A 15,459-nucleotide genomic window follows, 5' to 3' on the forward strand; every position below is an offset into this window, starting at 1 on the left:
TGCAGCCCTGCCTGGGCTCTTGTGCTGCCCAAAGTGCATCCATTGAGAATATTCTATTAATAAATCCCTGCTTTATTCTGTGACTCTGTCTAATCTCTGTTCTAGGTCAGCCTTCATTACCCTCCTGGCAAGTGGCTGAATGAGGTTTTCTTGGACAGCAGAGCCATTTTGGAGCAAATTAAGATTTTTTTGGGTGCTTGTTAAAGACCTCTTGGACATCAGGTATGTTGGTGATGGGTTGGTGTTGGTTGGTCACTCATAGTGAAGGAAAGCTGATATATTTTGGGGTTTGTCACCTATGCCAATGACCAATGGGCATCTCAGGTGCTTCCTAAATAACTAAATACCCACAAGATGCCACTTCCTGAGGGTTTGCTGCTTCTCAGGGGCAAAACCTGAGTATTTTGCACAAATATTCCTGTTCCACGTGGGGGCCAGATCCTAATCTGCCTCCACCTTTATTTCCCTGCTCTGCTTGGACCTTGCCTTGCGTGTAAATACAAAAACCCTTCCAATAATTGTCAATTCCAAATATCTGCGAGTCCAGGTGCATCACAAAGATCAGGAAGGCAGAACAGATGCAGCATTTTGGGACTGGTTTAGGAGACGGGAAATGTTGGAGAACAGGGAAAGGTTTGGGAGCAGGGAAAGGTTTGGGAGCATGGAAAGGTTTGGATGCTTTGGGATTTGGAATATTTGGGAGCATAGAAAGGTTTGGAAGCATGGAAAGGCTGGGGAGCATGGAAAGGTTGGGAAAGCAGCAGCTTCTCCCCCTTCTGGAACTGGTTTGGAACCATGAAAAGGTTTGGAAGCATGGAAAGGTTTGGAAAGCAAAGTTTGGGGAGCAGCAGCATTTCCCCCCTTTTGGGACTGGCTTGAGAGCAGGGAAAGTTTTGGAAGCATGGAAAGGTTTGGATGCTTTGGGATTTGGATTATTTGGGAGCAGGGCAAGGTTTGGGATCATGGAAGGATTTGAGGAACAGCAGCTTCTCCGCCTTTTGGAACTGGTTTGGAAGCATGGAAAGGTTGGGGAGCATGGAAAGGTTTGAGAGCATAGAAAAGTTTGGGGAGCAAGGTTTGGGGAACAGCATCATTTTCCCCCTTTTGGAGCTGGTTTGAGAGCAGGGAAGCATTTGGAAGCATGGAAAAGTTGGGGATCATGGAAAGGTTTGAGAGCATGGAAAGGTTGGGAAAGCAGCAGCTTCTCCCCCTTTTGGAACTGGTTTGGGAAGCAGCAGCATTCTGCACTTTCTGGAGCTGGTTTGGAAGTATGGAAAGGTTTGGGGAGCAAGGTTTGGGGAGCAGCAGCGTTTTCCCTTTTTTGGGACTGGTTTGAGACCAGGGAAACATTTGGGATCATGGAAAGATTTGGGGGAGCAGCAGCATTTTGCCCCTTTTTTGGAAATGGTTTGAGAGCAGGGAAATGTTTGGGATCATGGAAAGGTTTGGGGAGCAGCAGCTTCTCCCTCTGAATTTCTGGGAGCTGCAGGATTTATCCCCCCCAGCCCGCGCTGATACTCAGAGTCCCATCAGATGCTTGAAGCACTTGGAACCTTGCCAGCAGCAAGGGGTCAAAAGGGAGGAATTTTTTTCCCATGAAACCCATGAAAAAAAGCAGAGAAAGGAAGGGGAAGGAGGAGGCTGAAGCGAGGAGCTGTGGCAGAAGGTGGAATGGCCCAGCTCACCCAGAGCAAGCTGCATTCCCCTCGCAGGGGCCCCTGTGCACATGCCAGAGCTGCCTGCAGCAATGTGCAGCGCCAGTGCCAGCCCCCAGCTGCGTGCAGCTGTGTCCAGCTGTGCCTCCCGCCCCTCACCGCTGCATTTTCACGCAGCAACTGCCCCTGTCCAAAGGGCTCCCAGCTCATTGCTGCAGCCTGACAGCGCTGGGAGGTGTTGGGAGGCGGTTTGGGGATATTTAGGAGTGGCAGAGGTTGTTCTTGCACATAGGAAGGTTTCATTGCTTCCCCTTCAGTGCAAACTCAGTTGTGTCTTTCCCCTCAATTTCCCCTTTTGCTACTGGGACGAGGAAATGAAGAGAAAGGAGGGAAACACCAAAAAAAAAAAAAAAAAAAAACAGAAAAAAACCCCAAACCTGTAGAAACCCAAATCTATCTCCAGACAGCTGATTTTGCCTTTTCAGGCACAATTTTAGAGGAGCTGGGAGGGGATTGCCTGTGCCACCCTCTGCCAGGGGTTTTGTCTCTGCAGCTCTGCAGCTCTTGCAGAGACTTGTCCCAAAAAAATCCACATTCCACAGCCAGAGCTGCCAGGACGCTGCTTTCCCCTCACTTTTCCAGGGGATTTCAGGAGCATGGGGAGCTGCCTGGAAACCCAGATTCCAGGAGAATTTCCCTGCACAATGGGTTGCAGTTAAAGAGGTTTGCTCCAAATACAGCGCAGTGGCCGAGCCCAATTTCCAATGAAAAATGAGAAATTACTAAATGAAAAGTTATTAAATGAAAAATCATTTAGGTTTGTATATTTTTTTCTTTTTGTCCCCCCCTAATCCCATCATCATTTTTGTGCTCTGCTGGTTTGCAATGCAGTTCCTTGCCCTGATGCCAACGTGCATGGGAGAAAGGCTGACCTGGGCACTGGGTGGCAAATGCCAGGATTCCCCAAATCCTTTCAGTCCAATCCCTGCTCTGAGGCTGCTTTCAATGAGTTGGTAATATCCCTTTTTTGTCCTTGCTGTAGGATGTCTTTGCACTGTGGCCAAGTCCAATTTCCAACAAAAAATTACTAAATGAAAAATTTCCAATGACTGAATGAAAAATAATCTAGTTTTGTATGATTTTTAAATTTTTTTTCTCCCTAATCCCATCATAATTTTAGTGCTCTGAACCTCTCTGCTGGTTTGAAATGCAGCTCCTTGCCCCGGTGCCAGTTTGCATGGGAGAAAGGCTGACCGGGACACTGGGTGGCAAATTCCAGGATTCCCAAAATCCTTTCAGTCCAATTGAACAGGGATATTCCCAGCTCTGAGGGAATATCCCCAAAGCAGCTCTGAGGCTGCTTTTCAATGGGTTTGGAATATCCCTGTTTTGTCCTTGCTGTGGGATGATGGATGTGCTTTCCACAGTGGAAATTTAGATTTTCCTTCCATTTGAGCGTTGCTGTGATGCAGCATAGAAACATCATCCCTTTATGGTGTTCTGGTGGTGCTTTTGGGGTGGGAATTTGGGGTCCCACCCCACAGGGTGGTCCTGGCCTCTCCTTCACCCCACAGACATGCTGAGCTTGGCCAGGCTGAACTTTTCCCCAGCTCCGCGTTCCCACACGGAATTCCTGTACAAGAAATGAATATCTTGGGGTTTTTTCCTTTTGGGATTGCCAAAAAGTGAAGGCATCAAACCAGCAGGACCTGGTGGGCTCCAGAGGCATCCTGGAGCCATTAGATATGGCTGGCATTTGATCCAGCAACTGAGCCTTTCCTGGTTTATGGATTCCCCTATTTGTGTCCACGCGCGCACAATGGGCCCCATTATCGACCCCAGAGCAGGGCAGATGTTTCCCACCCCAAAAAATCCATTTCCCTCGGGCTGACACACACGGAGGACCTCCAAGGTGCACGTTTCTGGGGTTTATGGAAATTCGGGGGGCAGAGAATTCCCTCTCTGCGCGGTTTGCTCACGTTCCCATGAAGAATAAAAGCTGGGATGGTGGAAAGGAGCGGCTGCTCTCAGCTGGAGCCTGCTCAGGGCTCTGGGCTTGGGCACACCTGGGCTTTGGGAGAGGTTTTGTTCCATTAAAATAATCTCCTGATTGCTGGTGTCGATTAAGAAACGCTCTTGGAGGGGATGGGATTGGCGTGCAAGTGGTTAAAGAGGGATCTCAGGGTCTAAAAGGGAATTCTGGGTTTAAAAGGCGTTCAGTAGGTCTGAAAGGAGATCTCTGGAAGTAAAAGGGGATCTCGGGGTCTAAAAAGAGAATTTGAGGGTTAAAAAAGGGAATTTGAGGTTGGAAATGGGTTCAGCTGGGTCTGAAATGGGATCTCTGGGTCTAAAAGGGGATCTCTAAGTCCAAAAGGGGATTTCTAGGCCTAAAAGGGGATTTCTAGGCCTAAAGGGGATCTCTAGGTATGAAAGGGGATCTCTGGGTCTAAAAAAAGAATTTGAGGTTTAAAAAAGAGAATTTGAGGTTTAAAAGGGGTTCATCTACCTCTGAAAGGTGATCTCTGGATCTAAAAAGGGAATTCTAAGTTTAAAAGGGGTTCAGTAGGTCTGAAAGGGATCTCTGGGTCTAAAAAGAGAACTTGAGGTTTAAAAATGAGAATTTGAGGTTGAAAAGGAATTTGAGGTTTAAAAGGGGTTCAGTTAGGTTGGAAAGGGGATGTCTAGGTCTAAAAGGGGATCTCTGGGTCTGAAAGGGATCCCTGGGTCTAAAAAGGGAATTCTAGGTTTAAAAGGGGATCTCGGGGTCTAAAAGGGGATCTCTAAGTTCAAAAGGGGATTTCTAGGCCTAAAAGGGATCTCTAGGTCTGAAAGGGAATGTCTGGGTCAAAAAGGGGCAAAAAAGGCAAATTCTGATATTTTCCAGGTGTGCAAAATGGGATCATGTTCTCCTCCAAAGAAGTGGAATCAGAGAACACCTAATTTCTAAATATTGAGCCACCAAAATATTGATAAAGGAATGCTTTTCATTTAGGCTGTTGCCTCCCTGTGAAAAACCATTGTTCTGGGGGAAAAAAACCCCAATTTATTGATTCTGTTTCTACTCAAGATGGAGCATTCCTGAGGTGGAGGTGTGCTTCCCATCCTCTCCCAATTTAAACACTCCAATTTTCCATTTGGAAATTACTTTTCACTTCTATTTTTGTATAGCATGAATCCTTTTTTTTTTTTTTTTTTTAAAGTACAAAATAGAAATGGAGTTCAGATTTTAGTTGGAGCTGGGGGAAGAAATATTTTGTGTGGGAACCGAGAGGATCTTTGAACACCTCAACATTTTTGAGCCCTCCTTCTTCTGATTTTCCAAAACCCACCTCAAAAAAAAAAAAGTGGGGGAAAAAAAACCCCAGAAATGCAGGAGAGATTCCAGGTAACAAGGAGCAGCTCAGTGTGAAGGTCAGCTCTCCATGTTCCTGCACAGCACGTGCCAGAATATTTCACTGCTGGGACAGAAAGTCTGTATTTAAGCAGCAATAACTCACGGGAGGGATTGACAGGTTGGAATGCACCTGGTTCAGGCTCTTGGTCGCTAATATCATTCCCAGTTTTCCCTGCTGAAAGGCAGCTGGGATGGTTTGTGGGATGTCCAGCTTTTCTTGGGGCTGTTTTAGTTAAATTTGCCCCCAAAAATTAAACTCGTGGGGTGGGATCCCTCGAGGGACAGATAAATTGGAAAAGCCTCCGTGTTTCCCATGTGGTTGCGCCAAATTTCTCCCTTTAAAGACACCCCCAAAAAACACCAGAATCTCCCCAAAAATCACCAGTTGCTTCTGAAAATCGAGGCCAAGCTCCTGAGCTGGCAATGTTGTTTAAAAACAATGGGGGCTGGACGAGATGAGAATTATTTTAACACTTGGGAACGCTGCCAAGTCATTTCCTTCTCCTTTATTGATTTTTTCCGTTGCCAGTAAATATATCTGCGGCAGCAGGATGAAAGGAGAGGATGGGGGGAAAAGCAAAGTGTTAAAAAGGAGAATGAAACGAGATCCGTGCCCTGAACCTCTGAGGAAGGAGGAGGACATTTTAAGGCAGGAGGAAGCAGGGGATTCATGGAGGCATTTCGCGGGGTTAGACGCGGCAGCAGACAGCCCAATATTATTTTCCTTGCCTGATCCTTTACTTAGATTGGCTCCTGTTTCTTGCCCTCATTGTGCAGCCCCTGTGTGAGCTGCTCTCCGTGCAGAGACATTCCACCTACATTCCTTTGCCACCGGGTGAGACGAGGGGGGAGCGCAATTATGTGGGCAAGCCAGACACAAAGGGCTCTGCTCCACAGCTCCAGCTCATAAACTTCAGTTCACTTTTTCCCCCTTAAAAAAAAAATAAAATTTAAAACCCCTCAAAAAACAAACCAAACAAAAAAAAACACCAAACACTGTTCCTCTCCTACCAGCCTGCAAGTGAAGGGTTTGGAGCTGGAGCTATCCCACCTATAAATATTTCCCTCCCCAGCACTTTGTAGAATAAATAGGTTTTAATTTTTTGGCAGCATCCACGCTTCTCTCTGGTTTTTTTTTTTTGTTTATTTTTTATTTTTTATTTTTTACCTGCATCTTCCCTGTGCTAATCACAGAATCCCAGAATGGTTTGGTGTTGGGAAGGACCCCAAAGATCCTCGCATTCCAAAGATCCTCACCTTCCACTGGAGCTGGGGACAGATTGATTGAAAAGTTCCTGGGATTCAAAGGCATCCCAGGAACACCTTCCACTGGAGCTGGGAACAGATTGAAAAGTTCCTATGATGACAAGGCCATAGAGGTGAATAATTTTCCAGGGGTATTGATGTCATAACATTTATTGGGATCTAATGGGTGCCATTATGGAATTTACCCAAGAAGATTCCAGGCTGCAGGTGTGACCCTGCTTCTCTCCATCCTGGAGGGTTGTGGCACCATCCTGGGGATGTCCCACCACAGGCACCTCCAGAAGGAGGCACGGAGCTGTCTCTGAAAGCCCTGGGAGACACAAAAACCCAGCAGTGATGGAATCCTCCAGCTGAGGAAGCCGCAGTGGGGAACAAACTTATTCGGAAGTTCAAACTGGAACAGGTGAACACAAACTTTCCAGGTGAGCATCCTCAGGGCTGGGAGCAGGGCAGGGTTTTGCTGTCCCACCTGTGAGCCCTGAGCTGCATTAGCTGGGCTCTCCAGACGAGCAGGGCTGTGGAAATGCTGCTGCCCTGCTCTCCCTCCCTATTGATTTCTGTGCCCCTGCACTCCTTCTTCCCATTTTGTCTAATAAGCAAATTTCATTACCTGACTTCACAATTTTTCCTCTGGGCCATTAGAATTGCTTGACTGTATTCCTGGCAGAGCCCTTAATTAGAGATGGATCAGAACTGATGTCATTAAAGTGATCCATTAACCACACTCTTCCTTCCACTCCAAATGCAGGTGGCTCACAGAAAATGTGACCTGGATCCAAATGGCCACTGAGAGCTGGGCCCCAAACCTCCTCAGACAGCCAAAGATGGAGAAGAAAAGTCAAATTTAACCTTCCACAGGTTGCCCTGACACAAGAAACATTTCTAGGTATATCCTGCAACCAAAGCATTTGTGATGTGCAAATTATTTCATTTTTCTCTGTGCCTTTTGGCGGGTGGATCCTTACTCCAACAAGGTAAAAACGTTATCATTTTTTCTCTAGTCACATAAAAAACTTCTGAGACAGAATTTCTTCTTCAGGCACCCTTGAGAGCTCTCTGGAAGCCAGTCCAATTTTATATTTCCCTATAAACCCCAATTAGGTTGGAGTCCATATGCTGAGAGAGACATTTTGGCTTTCTGCAGCCTTGCCCAGCAGCCTGGCACTCGCTGAAATAAATCACAGCTCTTTGTGGAGCTGGACGTGGCCAGAGGTGGACACGGAGGAGCTGAACACGATGATCTCAGAAGAGATGCTCTGAATTAAGCAGGAGGTTGCTAAGCCACCAGACTGCTGCAGTCTCCAACCAAAGTTACAGCGCTGAGTCCTTGCACAAAACGGGGTTTTCCAAGGGAAAAAAAGTCTGTAAGGACACAACCTGAGCTGGTTACGGCTGGAAAAACTCCTGAAGTCAACCAGGATTTCATCTTGTATCTCTTACAGCATCCACCAGCAAAAGCAAAGAGCCCCTTGCCCCAAAATCTGAAGTTTGAGACTAAACCACTCCTTGTTCCCTGATTATATTTATTTATATGGGCATTAAAATAAAAATAATATCTAATTTCCCCCATTTATCATTGTCTGCCCCAGTTTTTCCCCAAGGATGGCTCAGCACATATCCCACACCATCATTTTGAGGGCTGAGACTGGATGGGCTTTAAGATCCCTTCCAACCCAAACCACTCTGGGATTTTAGGATCTTTCTAGAAAGTTTTTCCCACCTCTCCAGCAGCCAGAGAGGGTTAATTTGGCCTTTCCCTGGACCTAGACAGGCAGCACCTGCTAGCAGGGGTGGGGTGTTCCCTTGCACAGCTTGTCAGAGGCAAATTATTATTATCATTATTATTATTATTATTATTATTATTATTATTATTATTATTATTATTATTATTATTATTATTATTATTACTATTTGGTGAAATCACACGTTCCTTTGTCTGTGTCCTACCCCACAACCTTCAATCCAGCCTCGCTGGTCTCTCAGCCCTCGCTGCCAATTCTGCTGCTTTCCCTGTTTGCAGAAACCTGAACTCTGTGTTTGAATTGGACTGCAGGATGTGTTTGAGGAGGGCCAGGGACTGAACAAAAATGGGAGGCTCTCATCCCCCCAAAAAAGAAGTGTAATTTGCCTTTAAAGGCTCTTAAACAGCAAACATTCTGTCTGATCCTCCTTAATAAAGTATCCCAGCAGTGCTACAGTGCCTTATTTGAGGTCTGTGCAGTCTCATTAAATTTGATGTGTCACAGAGGGCTTGGACATGTGAAAAAGGAGGCTGCAGGAACCAGGATTGAAGTTTGCCAGATTTGCTAAGGAAAAATGATTCATTATGGCTTTGCAAAATGGACACCCTTCAGGCTCGCTGATGGTGAGAGCACCGCAGCCTGCGGATTTAACCCTTGTTAACAGCTGCTCCAATTAAGGATTCGGTTTGATCTGGGGAGCCGTGCTCACCCTCGTGTGCTCCCAGCGAAGGGAAGGAAGGTTATTAAAGATTTAAGGGCTGGATGGTGCGGAGGGGGCTCGGGGAGGAGGGCGGAGGCTCCAGGGTGTGCTCAGGTGCTGCAGGGTCCTCGTGAGCCAGGACAGATGCTCAGAGCACATCCGGCATCCCCGAGCCTTGGGAAGGGACAGCAGGGGCTGGGAAGGGGTTTGGGGCCACGCCTGTGGTGTGGCTGTGGCTTGAGACTGGAATGTGCTGGTGCCAAGGGGCTGCACAAGGACCACGTTGGTGGGGCGGTCTCCTCTATGCAGAAAAGATTTCCTTCCTTCCTTCCTTCCTTCCTTCCTTCCTTCCTTCCTTCCTTCCTTCCTTCCTTCCTTCCTTCCTTCCTTCCTTCCTTCCTTCCTTCCTTCCTTCCTTCCTTCCTTCCTTCCTTCCTTCCTTCCTTCCTTCCTTCCTTCCTTCCTTCCTTCCTTCCTTCCTTCCTTCCTTCCTTCCTTCCTTCCTTCCTTCCTTCCTTCCTTCCTTCCTTCCTTCCTTCCTTCCTTCCTTCCTTCCTTCCTTCCTTCCTTCCTTCCTTCCTTCCTTCCTTCCTTCCTTCCTTCCTTCCTTCCTTCCTTCCTTCCTTCCTTCCTTCCTTCCTTCCTTCCTTCCTTCCTTCCTTCCTTCCTTCCTTCCTTCCTTCCTTCCTTCCTTCCTTCCTTCCTTCCTTCCTTCCTTCCTTCCTTCCTTCCTTCCTTCCTTCCTTCCTTCCTTCCTTCCTTCCTTCCTTCCTTCCTTCCTTCCTTCCTTCCTTCCTTCCTTCCTTCCTTCCTTCCTTCCTTCCTTCCTTCCTTCCTTCCTTCCTTCCTTCCTTCCTTCCTTCCTTCCTTCCTTCCTTCCTTCCTTCCTTCCTTCCTTCCTTCCTTCCTTCCTTCCTTCCTTCCTTCCTTCCTTCCTTCCTTCCTTCCTTCCTTCCTTCCTTCCTTCCTTCCTTCCTTCCTTCCTTCCTTCCTTCCTTCCTTCCTTCCTTCCTTCCTTCCTTCCTTCCTTCCTTCCTTCCTTCCTTCCTTCCTTCCTTCCTTCCTTCCTTCCTTCCTTCCTTCCTTCCTTCCTTCCTTCCTTCCTTCCTTCCTTCCTTCCTTCCTTCCTTCCTTCCTTCCTTCCTTCCTTTCCTTTCCTTTCCTTTCCTTTCCCTTCCCTTCCCTTTCTTTTCCCTTTCCTTTCTTTTCCTTCCTTCTCCTTGCAGAAGAGATTCCCTTCCCTCCTTTCCTGTTCGACACTTTCCTTCCTTCCCTCCCTTTCCTTCCCTTTCTTCCCTTTCTTTCTTTCCTTCTCTTTCCTCCTTTCCCTTTCCTCCCTTCTCTATTCAGGGACATTGAAGATTTCACAGATTTGTGCCTTCAGGGGCTCAGTAGTTGATTCCTCTGAGGCACATGACCCTGTTGATGCTTTGGAGCCTGATTTCCAGTCAATTCTCACCCAACTGATGTGGATCATTCCCTTTAGAGTTGGACCCTTCTGACGCCTTAAGGTTGAGCTTTTATATTTTCCACATTCTGCACTGCATTGGTGTAGAGCTCTGAACTTCAACACATATAAATTGTCACCAAGTTCTCCTCACAGCTCAGTCCCACAGAACAATCCTTGTCCAGCCCCAGAACCAAGGACCCCACTGCAGCTCCAGCCCAAAAAGTGCAAACAACAGAGAACTGAGCAACAAACAACAGAAAACTGAACAACAGAGAGCAAACTGGGACTGCATAATCTGGAGGTGGAATTGGACAATTAACCCAATATGGAAATGGACCAAACCTCATAAAAATGTGAAAACTCGTGACTCTGAGTCCATCTTGGGTGTAGCCATGGCCAGGCTCTTGTACAGCCCAAGGTGTGTCCTTTAAAACCCTTTTAATAAATCCCTGCTTTATTCCTTTAACTCTGTTCCAGGCAGCCTCTCAAGACATCGCCTCCAGCTCAGAATATTCCATGATCCAGGAATAAAAGTGGCTCAATCCTGCAGGAAACATCTCAGGTATCTCCCCTGTGTTTTTCTGGTTTGTGCTTTTCTCTCTGCACCTCTTCTGTGCTGGGTGAGGGGAATGGAGGGTTGGGAAGGTGACGCAGGGATGGTGCCAGCACAGGGTGATGATATTTTGGAATACAGCAAAAACAGCTTAGGAGGGACATCCAAAAAACAATGTGAGCGTAGCTGGGTGATGTCCTGGGTCAGGAATGAGGGAATTTAGGGATTTCCACACTGCCCTTGTGATGGGAGCACGGACACAGCCAGGATTGGAGGCATGGAAACCTTAACCTGACCTTAAGGTGTTAACCTTGGCCAAAAGGCTGCAAAAATGAGCAGCAAGCTCCTCACACATTGCATCCCCATCCTCTGAGAGCCTGCAGCCTAAAATTCACAATAAAGCCACATTTCAAGTCAGGACACCAGAGGGGAAAAAACAAAAGGACTGATCTGGGGGATCCATGTCTGTTCCTTAGGAAAGCAACAAAAAGGAGCCAACCCACCACGGGGGATTTCTTGATGTTGCAAAGAATTCTCCTGATTTGTGGCATCTGAGTAAAGGGGGCCAAAAAGAAAAAAAAAACAAAACATTGGTGCTTTTAAAAAGGTTGTAAATCACACCCTGAATGTTCACCATTTACATTTTAAGCGAAATAGGATGTCAAACCGTTTTGCTTTATGTTTATTTTCAAATACTGTACGCTTTACTGTCCACTTTCTGCAGTGCCTGTGCCATTTAAATCATATTGTATATAGCCCAGGATGCAGGGGGATATAAATCTCCCAGGGTGTGTGTATACACCAATTATTCTTGGGAAATGCAGCCAGCCAGAGTTCACAGCACCTGAGATACATGAATACAGTGGTCATGATATTCCTGGGCAACATTTTGGGGGATTCTTACCCAGCAAATATTTAAGGGTAAATCCACCAGGTTTGGTGGTGTGACACAGGTTAAAAAATGCATGCAAAACAGAATATTTTAATTTTAGGGAGCAAATTTCAGCTGTAGGCACATACAGATGCTGTGTGATAAATAAAGTCTCTCAACTGCATATTTAAACAAAGCATTAAAGCCTTCACACTTCCTGTTGGAGAAGTATTTTATTCCTTCCCCTTTATTTATACAGTGTGGCAGCGAGAGCAGGAATAAATTTCATCAGCTTCTCGCTGCCTCATCGCCAGCAGAGACACACAGGAACAAGATGAAACATTGTTCAAATAAAATGTAAATTTAACTCGCAAGCCTTGTCCAGTAAAACACTCGGAGAGGGAGAGGGGCCAGGGCAGGGATGCTCTGGGTGTGCGCCAGCTCTGCAGGAAGAGGTTGAATATTTTTGTGGGTGTAAATGCTGCCCTGCCTTTGGTGGGGGCACCAGGATCCAGGATTTGGGCTGGGTCCATCCTGGGAGCAGGCACAGCCCTTCCCTGGGTGCTGTTGCTGAGGAAATTTGGGGTTTCTTGCAGCTGCGTCTCCTTTTCGCTTCACTCAGCCTTTAACAAGGTGAGAGTTCCCACCATGCTGTCCCATCTCTGCCCTTTCCTGAGCTTGTGTTATTTCAGAAAAGGTTTGCTTCTGTTCCATCCTCCCCAAACTGACTAGTTTTGTGGGTGTAAATCCTGCTCTGCCTTTGGTGAGGGTACCAGGAACCAAGCTTTGGGCTAGGCTCCATCCTTTGATCCATCCTGGGAGCAGGCACAGCCCTTCCCTGGGTGCTGGCGCTGGGGAAATTTGGTTTTTCTTGGAGCAGTGTTTCATTTTTGCTTCACTCAGCCTTTAACGAGGTGAGATTTCCCACCATGCTGTCCCACCTCTGGCCTTTCCTGAACTTGGGCCGTTCCACCTGTTCCTCAAAGGTTTGCTTCTGTTCCAAGCTCCACAGAGCTTGAATATTTTGGTTTTTATTATTGTTTTATTATTGAATATTTTGTGGGTTTTTTATTACTGAATATTATAAATCCTGCTCTGCCTTAGGTCAGGCTGTGACCTCTCTTTGTCTTGCAGGTGACCCAGGATTGAGGAGTGCTCATTGTGACCCCCCTGCCCTGCAGGAGCCCCAAGCCACGCTGCTGGGGCACGAAGGGCAGGACCTGTGCCCAGTTTGTGCTTTATGGGCAGAGAAACTCACTGTGTTCTCATGGAAAAATATTTCCCCACCAGCAGCGTAATGAGAGGTTTGATTGCCTCACCTTGAAAAGAGAAATAGGGGGGAAAATCCACGTGGGAAAAAGGGAAAATCCATGTGGGAAATGGGGGAAAATTCATGTGGAAATGGGGAAAAATCCATGTGGGAAATGGGGGAAATCCATGTGGGAAATGGGGAAAAATCCATGTGGGGAATGGAGGAAAAATCCACGTGGGAAACAGAGGGAAAAATCCTTGTGGGAAATGGGGAAAATCCACGTGGGAAACAGAGGGGAAAATCCATGTGGGAAATGGCGAAAAAATCCATGTGGGAAATGGGGGGAAAATCAATGTGGGAAATGGGGAAAAATCCATGTGGGAAATGGGGGAAAATTCATGTGGAAATGGGGGAATCCATGTGGGAAATGGGGAAAATCCATGTGGGAAATGGGGAAAAATCCATGTGGGAAATGGGGAAAATCCATGTGGGAAATGGGGAAAAATCCATGTGGGAAATGGGGAAAATCCATGTGGGAAATGGGGGAAAATCCATGTGGGAAATGGGGGAAAAATCCATGTGGGGAATGGGGAAAATCCATGTGGGAAATGGGGAAAAAATCCATGTGGGAAATGGGGAAATATCCATGTGGGAAATGGGGAAAAATCCATTTGGGAAATGGGGGAAAAATCCATGTGGGGAATGGGGAAAGTCCATGTGGGAAATGGGGAAAAATCCATGTGGGAAATGGGGGAAAATCCATGTGGGAAATGGGGAAAATCCATGTGGGAATTGGGGTAAAATCCATGTGGGAAATGGGGGAAATCCATGTGGGAAATGGGGGAAAACCCATGTGGGAAATGGGGGGAAAATCCACGTGGGAAACAGGGAAAAATCCATGTGGGAAATGGGGAAAAAAATCCATGTGGGAAATGGGGAAAAAAATCCATGTGGGAAATGGGGGGAAAATCCATGTGGGAAATGGGGGGAAAATCCATGTGGGAAATGGGGGGAAAGTCCATGTGGGAAATGGGGAAAAATCCATGTGGGAAATGGGGAAAATCCTTGTGGGAAATGGGGAAAATCCATGTGGGAAATGGGGAAAATCCTTGTGGAAAATGGGGAAAATCCTTGTGGAAAATGGGGAAAATCCTTGTGGGAAATGGGGAAATATGCATGTGGAAACGGGGGAATCCATGTGGGAAATGGGGAAAATCCTTGTGGATTGACATCACCTGAGCTGCTCAGGCGGAAATGGCCACTGAGAGCAGCACTGGAGTCATCCCTGTCCTCTACAACACCAGGAAAATCAGAACCATGGTGAATTTGATGTGTTCTGCCTTAATTTGTACCTGTGTGCTGGACACTCAGCTCAGAGGCAGTGCTGCATCTTCCCTGAGCCACCCTCCTGGTTAATTAAAAGATATTCTCCCCTATAGCTCCTAGCCCAAATCCCATTTACCTGCCTTCCTCATGGGCAAAGAAAGGTTGAAATTCAAGCTGCAAGGGCTAAACAGATCCACATTGTGCTGTGGAAAACGAAAAAAAACCCCAAAAATCCAGCCCACATCCCAATTCAGTTAGCTGCTTAAAACGCTGCCTTGCTTATTGCCATTGTGAGAAAACCTCATAAATCATGAGATTACTTTCTCAGGCTCTGTCCTAGGAGCTGTCCTGAGGGTGGGGAGATTGAGGCAGCGCAGGAAATTTGGATTTTGGCTCAAATCAGTGGCCAGGAGCAAATCCCCCCAAACCCCAGAGACCCCAAGGCCGAGCCTTGCACACCAGGGATTTGCACAGGCTGAGGATTTTGGAACCTCCAAAGCATTTTAGGGAGCTTGCAAGGCTCTGCTGCTTTTGTGTCTCAAATTTGGTGTGGATGGAGGGGCTTTGCAGCCACCCAGATCTGGGGATGCTGCTGCAATTTGGACAATATTTTAACACATTACATTATTCTGCTTTATATTTTCTATTCCTCAGCTCTTCAGCATCCTGAGGTCTGGCAGCTCTTGGGGTTGAAACTGAAGTAGAAAGGATTTCTGTCTTGGACTCGGTGCCTGTGTTGTACTTCCAAAATGCCCAAGATTGAGGAGCTCTCCTCAACAGCTGTACAGGCGCACGTGCTGAAAGAAATTAGGGGTTGTCATAATTACAGCCCAATTTCTGCTCGTGGCAGAGGTGATATTTTGATAAATAATCAAAATGAATTGATTTTGAGAAAACTGAAAGGGATTTATCCCCACTAGGATAAATGGTGAAGCCCTTCCTCTAAAAATCTCGTTAATTATGGAAATCAGGAGTTTTTGTGCAGAGCATTCCTGTTGGTTTAATCTGTTGCGTTCTGCAGGCACCAAGTTTGACCCCAAATCCCCATTTTTCCCTAGAAATGAGCTGAATTGAGCTGAACCTGCCCTTCCAGCAGTGGGACAGGGTTGCCAGGGCAGTTTGACCAAAAATCCCCATTTTCCCACAAAAATGAGCTGAATTGAGCTGAACCTGAGGCTCAGGGCCCACGGGGCTGGCACTGAACGCAGGATGGATCCCAGGATGGAGCCCAGCCCTCCCTCCCTGCCACC

This window comes from Ammospiza nelsoni, chromosome 24 (assembly GCF_027579445.1).
Source record: "Ammospiza nelsoni isolate bAmmNel1 chromosome 24, bAmmNel1.pri, whole genome shotgun sequence".
Classification (NCBI taxonomy): Eukaryota; Metazoa; Chordata; class Aves; order Passeriformes; family Passerellidae; genus Ammospiza; species Ammospiza nelsoni.